Genomic DNA, 15,858 nt, shown 5'->3' with positions numbered 1-15,858 from the left:
TAGATGTAGTAGACCTATCAGGAATGCATTGGGTCTTAGTCATAAGGTTTTATGGCAAGAGTCAGAATAATATATGATTAGTGAGTACTAAAGAAAGAAGGGAAGAACATGCTTGAATTGAATTTGATGAGCTAGCAACACAAAAATGCAGAATACACAATGGCAAAGATTATTGTCCCTGAAGTCAGACCCATCTGGCTTCAAACCCTGACTCAACCATTTAGTAAGAGTGAGATTGGGAAAGTCACTCCCTATGCTCTAGCTAACTACCCTGTGAAATGGAGATAATAATATCACTTAAGTCATAGGTGATTGTGAGAATTAAATGAGTTAATACATGTTACTCAAAGGAGTGATTAGAACAGAGGAAGAAGTGTTAAAATTACTTTTGTCATTACCATCTGAGAGAATGTAGTATGGTATTAATAAAAAGGTAGTGACAGGCTAGTTCTGTTAAATGTTTCAAAAGTGAACCCTAGGAATTACGTGTACTTTTTCATGGCAATTATACCCATTGGTTGGACTGTGTTAGATATATAATTCAAAATTCTTCTAATGTTTAGCAGAAAGCATGGCTAAAAGCATAATTAAGCAAACACTCTAGTGACATTGTTGATTACTTATCTATTTGCCCCTTTCTAATTGAAAAACAATTTTCTTTCAGATATTCAACGTTCACCTAGGTAGGTATCCATTTTGTTTGAAAGGACACACCACCATATTAATGAAGGGAGTTTGATTTGGTCTGAAGGAGAAGGTAGAACATGAAGGAGGAAAGAGTGAAGAAAATAAGATACATAGAGCCAGAGTCTTTAGTGAATGACAAAAGGTCATTGCCTTACCTGTAGACTCTCTCAGTTATGTGATGTAAGATAATCGTTTTGTCATTAAAACCTGTTATCTATTTCATGATTGCTGCAACTAAAAGTTTCATAACCAATGTACACACACATTTACACCTTCTATACATTTATGTTTCCAAAGAAAATCTATGGTAGTTTTCATTTGGCAGCAAGTAACAGAAAACCCAAGCTGAAAGTAGCTTATTAATCTAATGATTAATTGATTATATACACATGGTCCCTGACTTACCAAGTTTTGATTTAATTATCATACAACTATTCTGTTTTTAACTTTCAGTACAGTATTCAATAAATTGTATGAGATATTCAACACTTTGTTATAAAATAGGCTTTGGGTTAGATGGTTTTGCCCAGCTATAGGCTACTACAAATGTTCTGAGAACATTTAAAGTGGGCTAGGTTAAGCTATGATGTTCTAAATTACCTGCAATGCAGAAGTTAGTAAAAGTGGATATTAACTGAGTAGATATGGTAATATGTTCCAAATGGTATCATAGGATTTTATATTTATGATATTATTTATGCATCACAGGCAACTCATGATTTAAGCGCTGTTTATCAGGAAGTAACCTCATCATAAACAGAAGAGCATCTGTACTTGGAAGATGAAGGGTACAGTGTGCTTCAGAGCTGGCTTAATTCAGTCCATCCAGCTTAATTTTTCTCTGATTCTCCAAGGTCTGCTTTTTTTTTTTTTAATTTTCTTTTGGTGTGTTTTGGCTTCTCTTCAGGCTGATACTAAGATGACTGGCAGACTTAAACAACTTACATTCACATGTCTCCATTTAAGTATTGTTAGAAAAGTAAGACACTAGAAAGGTCAAATAATTTGACTAGATCACAATTTGGAAGTGTTCTGACACATTCTCCTATTCTTGTCCAACTCTAGAGGCCAGGTTCTTAAGTAGTATGCAATACGATATTACTTGTAGTAACTGAAGGAAGATAAGATACAGAACATAACAAATGAGAGATAATTCTTGGACCTTGCTGATTATTATAAATCCCTTTCAGTGAGAGAGTTCTTGTAAGAGTTCCTTGAAAGGAGGGGGCTACCCGTATCATTTGAAGAGTAGAGTTTGTAAGATTTGACTGTTGCCTAAAGTGAAAGGTATTCACTATTGAGAATATTCTGGAATTTTTCTCTGAAGATGTCTACAGTTTGAGAATTTTGTTTCTAATTTATGAAGTATTAGGAGGAGACTTATTTTAGAAATAAATGTGAAATATAATATTAATATAAAAAATAAAATATTTATATGTATTAAATGTAGTAGCACAAAGAGCTGAAGAAAAAACATGTAATGATATTAACAAACAAAATGCCTCTATGAGAAAGCTTTTGTCTGATCAGAAAACTCATTTAATTAACAGTGCTCTTTATATAATAAAAACATGTGACATAAACATCATGAGAAGAAAGTAGAATATTGAAAAGATAAAATTATTTCTGTACCTACAAAAATGTGATCAAAATTTGTGTGAAAGCTCACTTTCCACAGACAAATGCACAATAAACATATGTGCAATAAATATACTGTTGGGCTATGCTCTCTTTCCTAAAGACAGTGTGTGTGTGTGTGTGTGTGTGTGTGCGCGCGCACGCGCGCGCACGCATGTGCGTGTATGTGCTTATTTAGAGGTGGACCTCTAAATAATACTAAATTGGGCCCTACATCAATTTTTAATAATCTATTTTCCATGTTTTTATTTTATTTGCTCTTATAACTTCAATTTTCATTCTAGTTTCAGTGGATCTGTGTGTAGGTTTGTTACGTGGGTATATTGTGTGATGCAGAGATTTGGGGTACGATTGATCTCATCACCCAGGTGCTGCACAAAGTACCCAATAGTTTTTTAACCTTTCCCCTCCCCTTTCCTCCCTGCTCTAATAGTCCCTATTGTCTACTGATGCCATGTTTATGTCCATGAGTATCCAATGTTTAACTCCTACTCAGAAGTGAGAACATGCTATATTTGGTTTTCTGTTAATGTGTTAATATGCTTAGAATGATGGCCTCCAGCTGCACCCATGTTGAGCAATGGACACGATTTCTTTTCTTTTTATAGCTACACAGTATTCCATGTTGTATACGTACCACATTTTCTTTATCAAATCCACCATTGATAAACACCTAGGTTGATTCTATGTTTTTGCTACTGTGATAGCGCTGTGATGAACATGTGAGTATGTGTGTCTTTTCGTTTGAATGGTTTTTTTTCTTTTGGATATATATCCAGTAATGGGGTTGCTAGGTAAAATGGTAGTTCTGTTTTAAGTTCTTTGAGAAATCTCGAAACTGCTTTCCACAGTGGCTGAACTAATTTACGCTCCCAACAGCAGTGTATAAGCGTTCCCTTTTCTCTGCAACTTCACGGACATCTGTTATTTGTTGCCTTGTTAAAAACAGCCATTCTGAATAGTGTGAGATTGTATCTCATTGTGGTTTTGATTTGCAAATTCTCTGATCATTAATGACAATAAGCGTTTTTTTTTCATATGTTTATTGGCCACTTTTATGTCTTCTTTTGAGAAGCGTCTCTTTAGATCCTTTGCTCATTTTTTAATAGGGTTGGTCTTAGGACAGAATTTATGACTAAGTCCTCAGAAACAATTGCAACAAAAACAAAAGTTGACAAATGGGGCTTAATTAAACTAAAGAACTTCTGAATAGCAAAATAAACTATCAACAGAGAAAACAGATGATGTACAGAATGGGAGAAAATATTTGCAAACTATGCATCTGACAAAGGTCAATATCCAGAATCTATGAGAAATTAAACAAATCAACAAGCAAAAATAAACAATCCTATGATAAAATGGTTTTTCTTAGATTTTCTTTCAGAATTCTTATAGTTTGACATCTTACATTTAAATGTTTAATCCATGTTGAGTTAATTTTTGTATATGGTGAAAGGTGGGGATTCAGTTTCGCTCTTCTGTGTATGGCCAGCCAGCGATCCCACAACAATTTATAAAAAACGGAAGACCTTTCCCCATTGCTTAATTTTTATTTGACTTTATTGACATCGGATGGCTGTAGATGTGCAGTTGTATATCTGGATTCTCCTATCTGTCCTACACATTGGTCTATATGTCTGTCTTTCTACCAGTACCATGCTGTTGTAGTTGCTATAACCTTATGGTATAGTTTCAAGTCAGATAATGAAATGCCTCTGGCTTTGTTCTTTTTGCTCAGGATTGCTTTGGCTATTCAGGATCCTTTTTGTTTCCATATGAATTTCAGAATTTTTTTTCTAATTCTGTGAAAAATGACACTGGTAGTTTGATAGGGATAATATCAAATCTGAAAACTGCTTTGGGCAATATGGCCATTTTAATGATATTGATTTTTCCAATCCAGGAGCACGGAAGGTTTTTCCATTTGTTGGTGTATTTTATGATTTCTTTCAGCAGTGCTTTGTAGTTCTATTTGTAAAGCCTTTTCACCTTCTTGGTTAGAGGTATTTTCTAGGTATTTTATTTTATTTTGTGCGTATTGTAAATGGAATTGCAGTTTTTATTTGGCTCTCAGCTTGAACGTTACTGGCGTGCAGAAATGCTACTGATTTTTGCACACTGATTTTGTAACCTGAAACTTTACTGTAATTGCTTACCAATTCCAGGAGCCTTTTGGCAGAATCTTTAGGGTTATCAAGATATAGAATCATATTGTCAGTGAAGAGAGATGGTTTGACTTCCTCTCTTCTTATTTTGATGCTTTTTATTTCTTTCTCTTACCTTAATGCCCTGCCTAGAATTTCCAGTACTATGTGGAATAGGAGTGGTGAGAGTGGGCATCCTCATCTCATTCCAGTTATTAGGGGGAATGCTTCCAGCTTTTGCCCAGCCAGTATAATGTTGGCTCTGAGTTTGTCTTAGATGGTTCTTATTTTGAAGTATGTTTCTTAAATACTTAGTATTGGGAGAGTTTTAATCATGAAAGGATGTTGAAATTTATTGAAAGCTTTTTCTGCATCTATTGAGATGATCATGTTTCTGTTTTTAATTCTGGATGTGTGGTGAATCATATTTATTGATTTGTGTTTGTTGAACCAATCTTGCATCACAGGAAAGAAGCCAACTTGATTATAGTGAATTAATATTTGATGTGCTGTGGGATTTGGTTTGCTAGCATTTTGTTAAGGATTTTTGTATCTATGTTCATCCTGGATATTGGCCCATAGTTTTATTTTGTGTGTCTGTGTGTGTGTCTGTCAGGTGTCGATATTGAGATGATGCTAGCTTTGTAGAATGAGTTAGAGAAGATTCTCTCCTGCTCAATTTTTTAGAGTAGTTTCACTAGAATTGGTATGAGCTCTTTGTTTTACATCTGATAGAATTTGACTGTGGCTCCATCTGGTACTGGGCTTTGTTTGGTAGATTTTTTATTACTGACTCAATTTCAGAACTTGATATTGAGTTTAGAGTTTCAGTTTCTTCCTTATTGAATCTTGGGAGGTTGTGTGTTACCAGGAATTTGTCCATTTCCTCTAGATTTTCTTTGCATAGAGATGTTCATAATATTCTCTGAAGATCCTTGGTATTTCTGTGGGATCAGTCATAAAGTTATTTTTGCCATTAGTAATTGTGCTTATTTGGGTCCTTAACTTTTTCCCTGTTAATCTAACTAGCAGTGTATCAATCTTGTTTATCTTTTTAAATAACCAATTTTTTGTTTCATTGATTTTCTGTATGGATTTTCAGGTCCATACAGATTTTATTTATTTCTTGTTTTCTGGTAGCTTTGGAGTTAGTTCACACTTCTTTTTCTAGTTCCTCTAGGTGTGATGTTAGATCATTAACTTGAGATCTTTCTAACTTTTTGATGGAGGCATTTAGTGCTATATACTTTCCCCTTAACACTGCATTTGCTGCATCCCAAAGATTCTGCTATGTTGTGTCTGTTTTCATTTATTTCAAAGAATTTTTTTTATTTATGCCTTGATTTCATTGTTTACACAAAAGATATTTAGAAGCAAGTTGTTTAATTTTCCTGTACCTGTGTAGTTTTGAGAAATCTTCTTGGTAACACCCTACTGACAGCATTAGACAGATAATTGAGGCAGAAAACTAACAAAGAATTTCTGAACTTAAGTTCAACACTTTACCAATTAGATCTAATAGATGTCTACAGAATAGTCCACACATCAACCACAATATATACCTCCTTCTCATCTGCACGTGGAACATACTCCAAGATCAACCACAACTTGACCGTAAAACATCTTAATAATTTTTTTTTTTGAGGCGGAGAATAATTTTTTAAAAATTGAAATATTACCATCCATATGACATTTTTGTTTTAAATTGCTATTATTTTAAAACAAAAATTGACTGACATTTGTTGGTGTACTCTAAACATAAAATTGCAACTTCCTCCATTCTATGCCTACTAGTTGGTTTCTCACATGGCAGCTAAAGTGTAAACTAGGTGGAAACTTGGGTGAAGTTTTTTAAATGTAATAATAGGACTTAATATATAACATCAAAATGGTGTCCAATAGTGAAGATTATTGATCTTCTTTGCTTCGCAATTTTTCTATTCACTGCCTAAAAACAGTGCATATTATAGAGGGTCTCTTCTGCTCCTTGCTTTCCCTTGGCTTGTCAATGGTATCTGTGGCAGTCATAAAGTTGTGCCACATAGACCTCCCTTTAAGATTGAACTTGTCATCAGGTGTAATGTTGATAATATTTAGCTGTAGGTACTTTCATTACCTACTTGAGCTCTCAAGGTGAAGCCATGCTTTTCCTTGAAACCACACAGACCATGAAACAGAGAATGAAAGAGCATGGTGAGAGCCCCATTTCTGTATAGCCTTTGCCCTGGACCTCCACATTTGGCTACAACTTTTCCCACTGTAGTCTGAGGCCCTTCCTGCTCTCTCCTCCTTCCTTCTCTCTCTCATTTCACAGGTTTCAGAACTATGTCACGGCCAGAAGGCTTTCCCTGCCTATTCCCGATCCCTCTTTCTTTATCTTTCCCAGTCCTTTTCCACAATGAAAGCTCTTACACTTTTAAATATGTCTTGGTACCTCCTTCTTAGGGAATGTAACTGACACAGTATCAAATGTGAAATTTTCATACTACTTTCTATAGTCTTTGTGATGGTATTCTCACAAGAAGCCAGGGAATCCTCGTTACTGAGTAGATTTACTAGCAAAACACAGTTATTTTTTGAATGAAGACATTATTCACTAATTCAAACATATTTGAGAGTTTACTCCACATTGTTCTATATCTTGAAATATATCAGATAACATACATGATACAATGAGTCATTAAGGGAAAAAAGATTTACGGCTCTGGCAAAATGTCAAAAATTTGGCTATTTATCAAAAATAGACTAGATCATCAGTTTACGCCATACTTCAGATAAGTACTCAATTTCTTAACCATTCAATGTAAGATAAAAATGACCAACAAAAATGTAAAACAAAATGATAAAAGGTCTAGAAGAAGATAGTTGCAGATTTGCATCTGTTCTTGATGTAAGAACAATATTTTCCTAAGTATAAAAACAACTGAATGCATCATAAAAAATATCCCATCGTTACAATGATTAACTATAAAACTTTCTGTGCTTTGAAAACAGCAATGATTTAAAATGATTTTAATAATTCACTGGTGTGTGTCATGTTAACATTATCTAATCTGGAACCATCATATTATTTTCTTTTGTAAAAAACTTTTAAGTTCAGGTGTACATGTGCAGATTTGTTACATAGGTAAACTCGTGTAATGGGGGTTTTTGGTACAGATTATTTCATTACCCAGGTATTAAGCCTAGTACCAATTAGTTATTTTTCTTGATCTTCTCCTTATTCCCACCCTCCACCCTCAAGGAGGCCCCAGTGTCTATTCTTTCCCTCTATGTGCCCATGTGTTCTCATAATTTAGCTCCCACTTACAAGTGAAAATATGCAGTTTTTGGTTTTCTGTTCTTGTTTTAGTTTGCTAAGGATAATGACCTCCAACTCTATCCATGTCCCTGCCAAAGACATGATCTCATTCTTTTTTATGACTGCATAGTATTCCATGGCATATATGTACCACATTTTCTTTATCCAGTCTAGCATTAATGGACATTTAGATTGATTCCATGTCTTTATTTTTGTGAATAGTGCTGCAATGAACATAAGTGTATATGTGTCTTCATAATAAAATGATTTATATTCCTTTGGGTATATACCCAATAATGGGACTGCTGGGTCAAATGGTAGTTCTCCTTTCGGTTCTTTGAGGAATTACCACACTGCTTTCCACAAGGGTTGAAGTAATTTACACTTCCACTAACAGTATATAAGCATTCCTTTCTCTCCTCATCTTCACCAGCATCTGTTATTTTTTGACTTTTTATTAATAGTCATTCTGAAAGGTGTGGGATGGCATCTCGTTGTAGTTTTCATTTGCATTTCTCTAATTATCAGTGATGCTGCACTTTTTTCATATGCTTATTGGCTGCATGTATGTCTTCTTTTGAAGTGTTTGTGTCACTTGCCAACTTTTTAATGAACTTTTTTTCTTGTAAATTTAAGTTCCTTATAGATGCTGAATATTAGGCCTTTGTCAGATGCGTAGTTTGCAAATATTTTCTCTCATTCTGTAGGTTGTCTGTTTACTCTGATGATAGATAGTTTATTTGCTGTGCAGAAGCTCTTTGGTTTAATTAAGTCCCATTTGTTAATTTTTCCTTTTGTTGCAATTGCTTTTGGCATCTTCCTCATGAAATCTTTGCCCATTCCTGTGTCTAGAATGTTATTTCCTACCATGGTAGTTTCTTTTGCTGTGCAGAAGATCTTTAGTTTAATTATACCCCATTTGTCAATTTTTGCTTTTTTTAAATTGCTTTTGGCATTTTCATCATGAAATCTTTGCCTGTTTCTATGTCCAGAATGGTATTGCCTAGGTTGTCTTCCAGGGTTTTTATAGTTTTGGGTTTTCCAATTTAAGTCTCTAATTCATTTTGAGGTTTCTTTGTCTTTGTTTTCATTTTTGTTTTTGTTTTGTATATGGTATAACGAAGGAGCCCAGTTATCCCAGCACCATTTACTGAAGAGGAAATCCTTTCCCATTGCTTGTTTTTGTCAGTTTTGTCACAGATGAGATGGTTGTAGGTGTGCAGGCTTATTTTTGGCTCTCTATTCTGTTTCATTGGTCTACATGTCTGATTTTGTACCAGTGCCATGCTGTTTTGATTACTGTAGCCCTGTTAGTATAGTTTGAAGTTGGGTAGCGTGATGCCTACAGATTTGTTATTTTGCTTGGCATTGGCTTGGGTATTCAGGCTCTTTTTTGGTTCCATATGAATTTTAAAACAGTAGTTTTTTTGTTGTTGTTGTTGTTGTTTTCCTTGTTTTATAGAGAACGTCATGTGTAGTTTGATAGAAATGGCATTAAATCTATAAATTCCTCTGGGCAGTATGGTCATTTCAATTATACTGATTCTTTTTATCCATGAGCATGGAATGTTTTTTCGTTTGTTTGTATCTGCTCTGATTTCTTTGAGCAGTGTTTTGCAGTTCTTATTGTAGAGACCTTTTACCTCCTTGTATTCCTAGAAATTTTATTCTTTTTGTGGTAATTGTGATTAGGATTGCATTTCTGATTTGACTCTTGTCTTGACTGTTGCTGGTGTATTAGAAAGTTAGTGATTTTTGTACATTGATTTTGTATTCTGAGACTTTGCTGAAGTTGTTCATTCAATTTTGGAGCTTGATATTGATCTGCCCAGGGGTTCAATTTCTTCTTGACTCAGTATTTGGAGAGTGTCTGTATCCAGGAATTTGTGTATTTTTTTCTAGATTTTCTAGTTTGTGTGCACATAGGGGTTCATAATATTCTCTGATGTTTATTTGTATTTCTGCGGCATCAGTGGTAATATCCCCTTTGTTATTTCTGATTGTGTTTATTTGCATCATTTTTCATTTCTTCTTTAATAGCCTAGTTAGTGCTCTATTTCATTAATTTTTTAAAAAGCCTAACTCCTGGATTAATTGATCTTTTGAATGGCATTTTATATCTCAATCTCCTTACGGTTTACCTCTGATTTGATTATTTCTTATCTTCTGCTAGATTTGTGGTAAGTTTACTCTTGGTTCTCTAGTTCTTTTAGATGTTAAATGGTGAAATTGAGATCTTCCTAACTTTTTGATGTGGATATTTAGTGCTATAAATTTCCCTCTTAATACTGCTTTGTCTGTGTCCCAATATTCTTGTATGTTGTATCTTTGTTCTCAATAATTTCAAAGAACTAATTGATACTGCATTACTTTTATTATTTACCCCAAAATCACTAAGAAGCAGGTTATTTCATTTTCATGTAACTGTGTGGTTTTGAGTGATTTTCTTAGTCTTGATTTTTAATTTTATTACACTGTGGTCTGAGAGAATGGTTGGTATGATTTCAGTCCTTTCACATTTGATAAGGATTGTTTTATGTCCAATTATGTGGTCAATTTTAGAGTATGTGCCATGTGGTGATGAGAATAATGTATATTCTGTTGTTTTTGTGTGAAGAATTCTGTAGATGTTTATCAGGTCCATTTAATTCAAGTTTAGTTCATGTCCTGAATATCTTTGTTAATCTTCTGTCTTAATGATCTGTCTAATACAGTCAGTTGGGTGGTTGAAGTCCCCCATTATTACTGTGTGGGAGTCTAAGTCTCTTTCCAGATTTCTAAGGACTTGCTTTGTGAATCAGTTAGGTCCTCTTGTTGAAGTGAACCACTTACCACTATGTAATGCGTTTCTTTGCCTTTTTTTGATCTTCATTGGCTTGAAGTCTGTTTTGTCTGAAATTAGGATTGCAAATTCTGCTTATTTCTGTTTCCTATTGGCTTGGTAGGTTTTTCTCCATCCCTGTATTTTGAGCCTATGAGTATTGCATGTGAGATGGGTTTCTTGTGGTAACAAATTCCCTAAGCGTTTTCTTGTCTGAAAATAATCTTATTTCTGCTTCACTAATGAAGCTTAGTTTGGCCAGATACAAAATTGGCTAGAATTTCTTTTCTTTAAGAATGATGTATGTTGACCCCCAATTTCTTCTGGTTTGTAGGGGTTCTGCTGAGAGGCCCACTATTAGTCTGATGTACTTTTCTTTGTAGGTAACCTGACCTTTTTCTCTAGCTGTTTTTCACATTTTTTCCTTCATTTCAACCTTAGAGAATCTGATAATTATGTCTCCTGGGGATGATCTTCTTGTGAAGTATCTGACTTGGTTTCTCTGCATTTCCTGAATGTGAATGTTGGCCTCTCTAGCTAGGTTGGGGAGGTTATCATGAATGATATCCTGAAATAAATTTTACAAGTTTCTCTCATTCTCTTCCTCTCTTTCAGGGACACCAATGAGTTACAGAATTGGTCTCTTTACATAATCCCTTATTTCTTAGAATTTTGTTCATTCCTTTTCATTCTTCTTCTTCTATTCTTGTCTAACTGTTTTATTTCAGAAAGCCAATCTTCAAGCTCTAAGATTCTTTCATCTGCTTGCTCTACTCTGATGTTAATATTTGTGATTGCATTATGAAATTCTTATAGTGTGTTTTTTAGCTCTATCAACTTGGTTACATTATTTTCTATGCTGGCTATTTTGTCTGTCAGCTACTGTTTCATTTATTGTCATTCTTAGCTTCCTTGGATTGGGTTTCAATGTACTCTTGCATCTTGATTATCTTCATTTCTACCCACATTCTGAATTATATTTCTGTCATTTGAGCCTCTCAGCCCACTTCAGGATGCTTGCTGTGAAGTTAGTGTGGTTATTTGGCGAAATAAGGCACTCTGACTTTTTGAGTTGTCAGAGTCCTTGCACTGGTCCTTTCTCATTTTTGTGGGCTGATGTTCCTTCAGTCTTTGAAGTTGCTGTTATTTTGATGTTTTTTCTTTTTTTCTTTTATCCTATTTGATCACTTTGAGGGTTTGACTGTGGTATAAGGTAGGTTCAATCGATTGATCTTGTTTCTGAAAGATTTTAGGGGGCCAAGGCTCAGTTCCCAACTCCTCTACTGCATGCTCTAACTCTACGGGACTGGTATCAGGCCCCAGATTTGTTCCTGGCATAGGGGTAGGGTGCTGGTGGGGCTGGGGCTGGTAGGCTTTGTGCCCAGCAGGCTCTGAGTGCAATGACAGTATGACAGGAAGTGGGGGTAGAATGCACTCACACTGCCAGCAGTGGCAGGGCAAGGTACATACATACACATGCAATGATGGTTCAGGGAAGGCAAGATTTATCTCCCACACACATGCCCCAGCAAGGAGACGTAGGGGGTGGCCATGGGCCTGGGGGAAGCTGCAGCATAGAGAGGGAGCAGGTGGGTTGATGTGTGTTTGTTGGGGCTGCTCTGCTGGAGCTCTACTTGTCAGGCAGGTCCAACAGTGCGGGAGGTATGAGTCAGGCCTCCAGGGCACCCGTGGCTACACTGCAAGTAGATGCAGTCAGGCTGGGGCCCCAGCACATAGCAGACCAAGGGTATTAATATGTTCTCACATTGCTATAAAGAACTACCTGAGACTGGGTAATTTATAAAGAAAAAAGGTTTACTTGTGTCAGGGTTCCACAACCTGTGTAGGAAGCATGCTGGGGAGACCTTAGGAAACTTAAACCAAGGCAGAAGTCAAAGGCAAAGCAGGTGTGTTCTACATCACTGGAGCAAGGGAAAAAGCTCAAGGAGGTTCTACAGACTTTTAAACAACCAGGTCTCATGAGAACTCATTCATTATCATGAGAATAGTGAGGAGAAAACCCATCCCATTATCCAATCACCTCCCACCAGACCCCTCCTCCAACAATGGGGACTACATTTTGACACGAGACTTGGGCAAGGACACAGATTAGTACTATATAACAAGGGGATGCTCAGGTTGGACCAGCTCTGTCTAATGGCCAAGACCGCCTTGCAGAGTTCAGGTCCAACAGTTCCCCTATGGGGAGAGTTCCCACTGGGAACCAGTCAAGCCTAAGGGGATGGGTTTCCCTGGCTGTGCTCCACTACACACGCTCTTGCATCCAACCCTGTGAGCTCCACACTGACTGGAGTGCTACCCCTACCACTTTTCTAAGCAGCTCTCCCTGCCGACTCAAGTATCCAGGGTTGTCAAGGGGTCTCTTCCTGTCAGGATTCCAGAGGTCTGAGAACCACCATATTCTTTTCTATTTCACTGGAGGCATGGGGAAACAATACAACTTATAAAAACAAAGAATTGTAATGGACAATTGAGGAACTAAGAAAGAAACACTCATGGTCTACCCTATATCACATATTGCCACATATACTAGCTAAACAAAATTACTAAGCTGAGATGATTCCCAGCTTTTCTGGAAGAAATCTATAGCTGAGCTCTTCATAATCATCCCTCTCTCTGCTCCTTGAGTCAATTACTTTGAAGTAGGCAGAGTTCCTCCTCCTTTTTCTTTCATAGGTCTTTGTTTACCTTCACTACCTCTATGTCAGAAGTTATTTACCTTTTTGGGGTACAGTTGATGTCTTTGGCCATCTAAAGGAGCCTATATATGTCTCAATGTAATAATTTTTAAATTTATAAAATAAAATGTCACATTGAGGACTCCAGAGGAAACCAATTGCATTTAAATGTATTTATTAAAATTTTAAGGAAAATTGTATCATATGTAATAATGCACTTTGTTAAAAATGCGATAAATAAAATTATTGGCAATAAGTCTATTGCCTACTATATCATAGTGTTTAGGGTAAGTTTTGTTTTGAAATATCTGCAACATTTGTAATGTTAAGGAATATATCTGTTTTCTATTGATGACAATGTCACAGTTATGCTACTACTACGCTGTATTTAAAACTTACATTTATAATTGAAGGAAGTACTAAATTTTTGTTGGAGTTTAGTTATAATATATATGTAGTTTATTTTCATACAAATGTATAGGCCCTGAGAATTCCTTCTGGAAATACAGTTCAAATCTAGAAAAAGTGTGAAGGGAAATAGAAGTGAACTGGTAACAGTATCATGTTTTCTGGGAAGCACAGTTTGCATGAGTAAAACACAGAACAAAATGGAATTAGGGCAAAGTTTGATGGCACGGTATGTTTGTAAATTATACTTTCCCTGTACTCTCTCAACTTCAAGTATCAAAAGCTGAGTTATAGGAACCAGTGGGAAAATACCATCACAATGTAGAAGAGGTAACCCCTGCAAAACTATGATGGCAAAACTAAACTGGCCTACAAACAATATACATTCAACATGTTTGAAATACAAAGGCAACGAGAATGTTCTTTAAGCATCAAAACACAACAAGTCATTCACACAAATACTACTGGTTGGCTACTGATAAGGGACTAAAAGGAAGCCAGCCTCAGACTCTCTGCCACACGAATGAAGAGAACAGAAAGGAATACTATTCAGCATTGTTTCGGCAAAGTTGTCACTGAAGACATAAATACTTTTACATATTTTCTTTCATAAGGAAAGCAACAGAAAGACATAAAATTGCTTGAATATATAACTAAAAAAAAGATCATGGTAAAATTGATAGCATAACAAAGGAAAAATATGAACATTAAACAAATGGACAACAGAACCAAATCTAGTTAGATGAGAGATAATTGCAAATATGTCAAGCATCAATACAAATGTCAAAAACTTTATATATACTTACATAAGTATACATTTATAATTATTCACTTATTTACTACTTTTTAAAGTGCAAATTATACTCTAGCTCTAAAATGCCAAATTAACTAAACTCAATTAAGTTAACTAAACTACAATTTTCATAGAGAATTGGGAAAGGAAAGAAGAGAGAATGTTAATGGCTGCTTAATTCCTGATATCAACGAGGAGGTATTTAAAATGCTGTTGGACAGAAATCTAGAATTGATCAAATCAAAACCAAAGTGAAACAAAAGGCATTTAAAAAGATGAATGCCTCATAAATATAGGATATCTAATATTAACATGTCAGTAGAGAAACCAAAGCAAATTTCATTAAGTAGGAATCACAGAATATTTATTAAAGGCTTGTGCATGATGAAAAAGTAATTGTTTATTTGTGCATGACAGTAGACAAAGCAAAATATATAGGAAAAAACACACTAAAAAAGAGAGAAAAGAAAAACTTACTTCACTTTCCTCCTTCATAACTCATTGAAAACATTAAAAGGAAAGAAAAATAGGGGGGAAATACCTCACCAGTGATACAGCAAGACAGCCGTAACCTCAAACCACAAACCATCACATATACTTGCCAAAACTGTAAAACCTGGACTCAGATGGGAACATGATGAGAATTGACATTTGTTGTGTTTAAACTTTAGCCAACTACATATTTCCCAAAAGTAAACATCACCTTCACAAAAGGCAACACAACTATGGTTTGATTAGAAAGCTTAGCTCTAGCTCAGTATTAGACACAGGTTTTCTGTGGAATGTCTAGAAAGAAACACAGTATAGAGCAAAGAGGTAGAGAAGTAAAGAGAAAAATAAAGCTGATAGGTAATTTCTTTTATTTAGGATTTGGTTTCCCAGATCAAGAAGACTGCAGAGCATGGAGTAGAAAAACAAAAAGAGCAGCCACACCACAAAACAAAGGGTGTTAAAACTGAATAGGATTTGCTGTGAGCCCCCATGAGTCCCTCAAAGATAAAACTAGAAAGGAGTTGTGTCCTTAGCATGAAGAATTGAGTAAGAGTACAAAGAAAATAGAAGGATGCAGTGTTCACTGTTCATATAGAGCAGGGGTCCCCACCGCCTACCAGTCTGTGTTCTTTTAGGAACTGGGCTGCTCAGCAGTAGGAGAGTGGTAGGAGAACAGGCAAAGCTCCACCTGTATTTAGAGTCACAATCCATTACTCGCATTAATTCCTGAGCTCCATCTCTTTTCAGATCAGCCACAGCATTAGGTGTTTTTTGTTTGTTTGTTTGTTTGTTGTTGTTGTTGTGTGTGTGTGTGTGTGTGTGTTTTCTTTTTACAGAGTCTGTCTCCAGGCTGGAGTGCAGTGGCACCATCTTGG

The sequence above is a fragment of the Trachypithecus francoisi genome, unplaced genomic scaffold (assembly GCF_009764315.1).
Source record: "Trachypithecus francoisi isolate TF-2019V2 unplaced genomic scaffold, Tfra_2.0 Lachesis_group13, whole genome shotgun sequence".
In the NCBI taxonomy this organism is placed as follows: Eukaryota; Metazoa; Chordata; class Mammalia; order Primates; family Cercopithecidae; genus Trachypithecus; species Trachypithecus francoisi.
Note: the sequence above shows the minus strand (reverse complement) of the source record.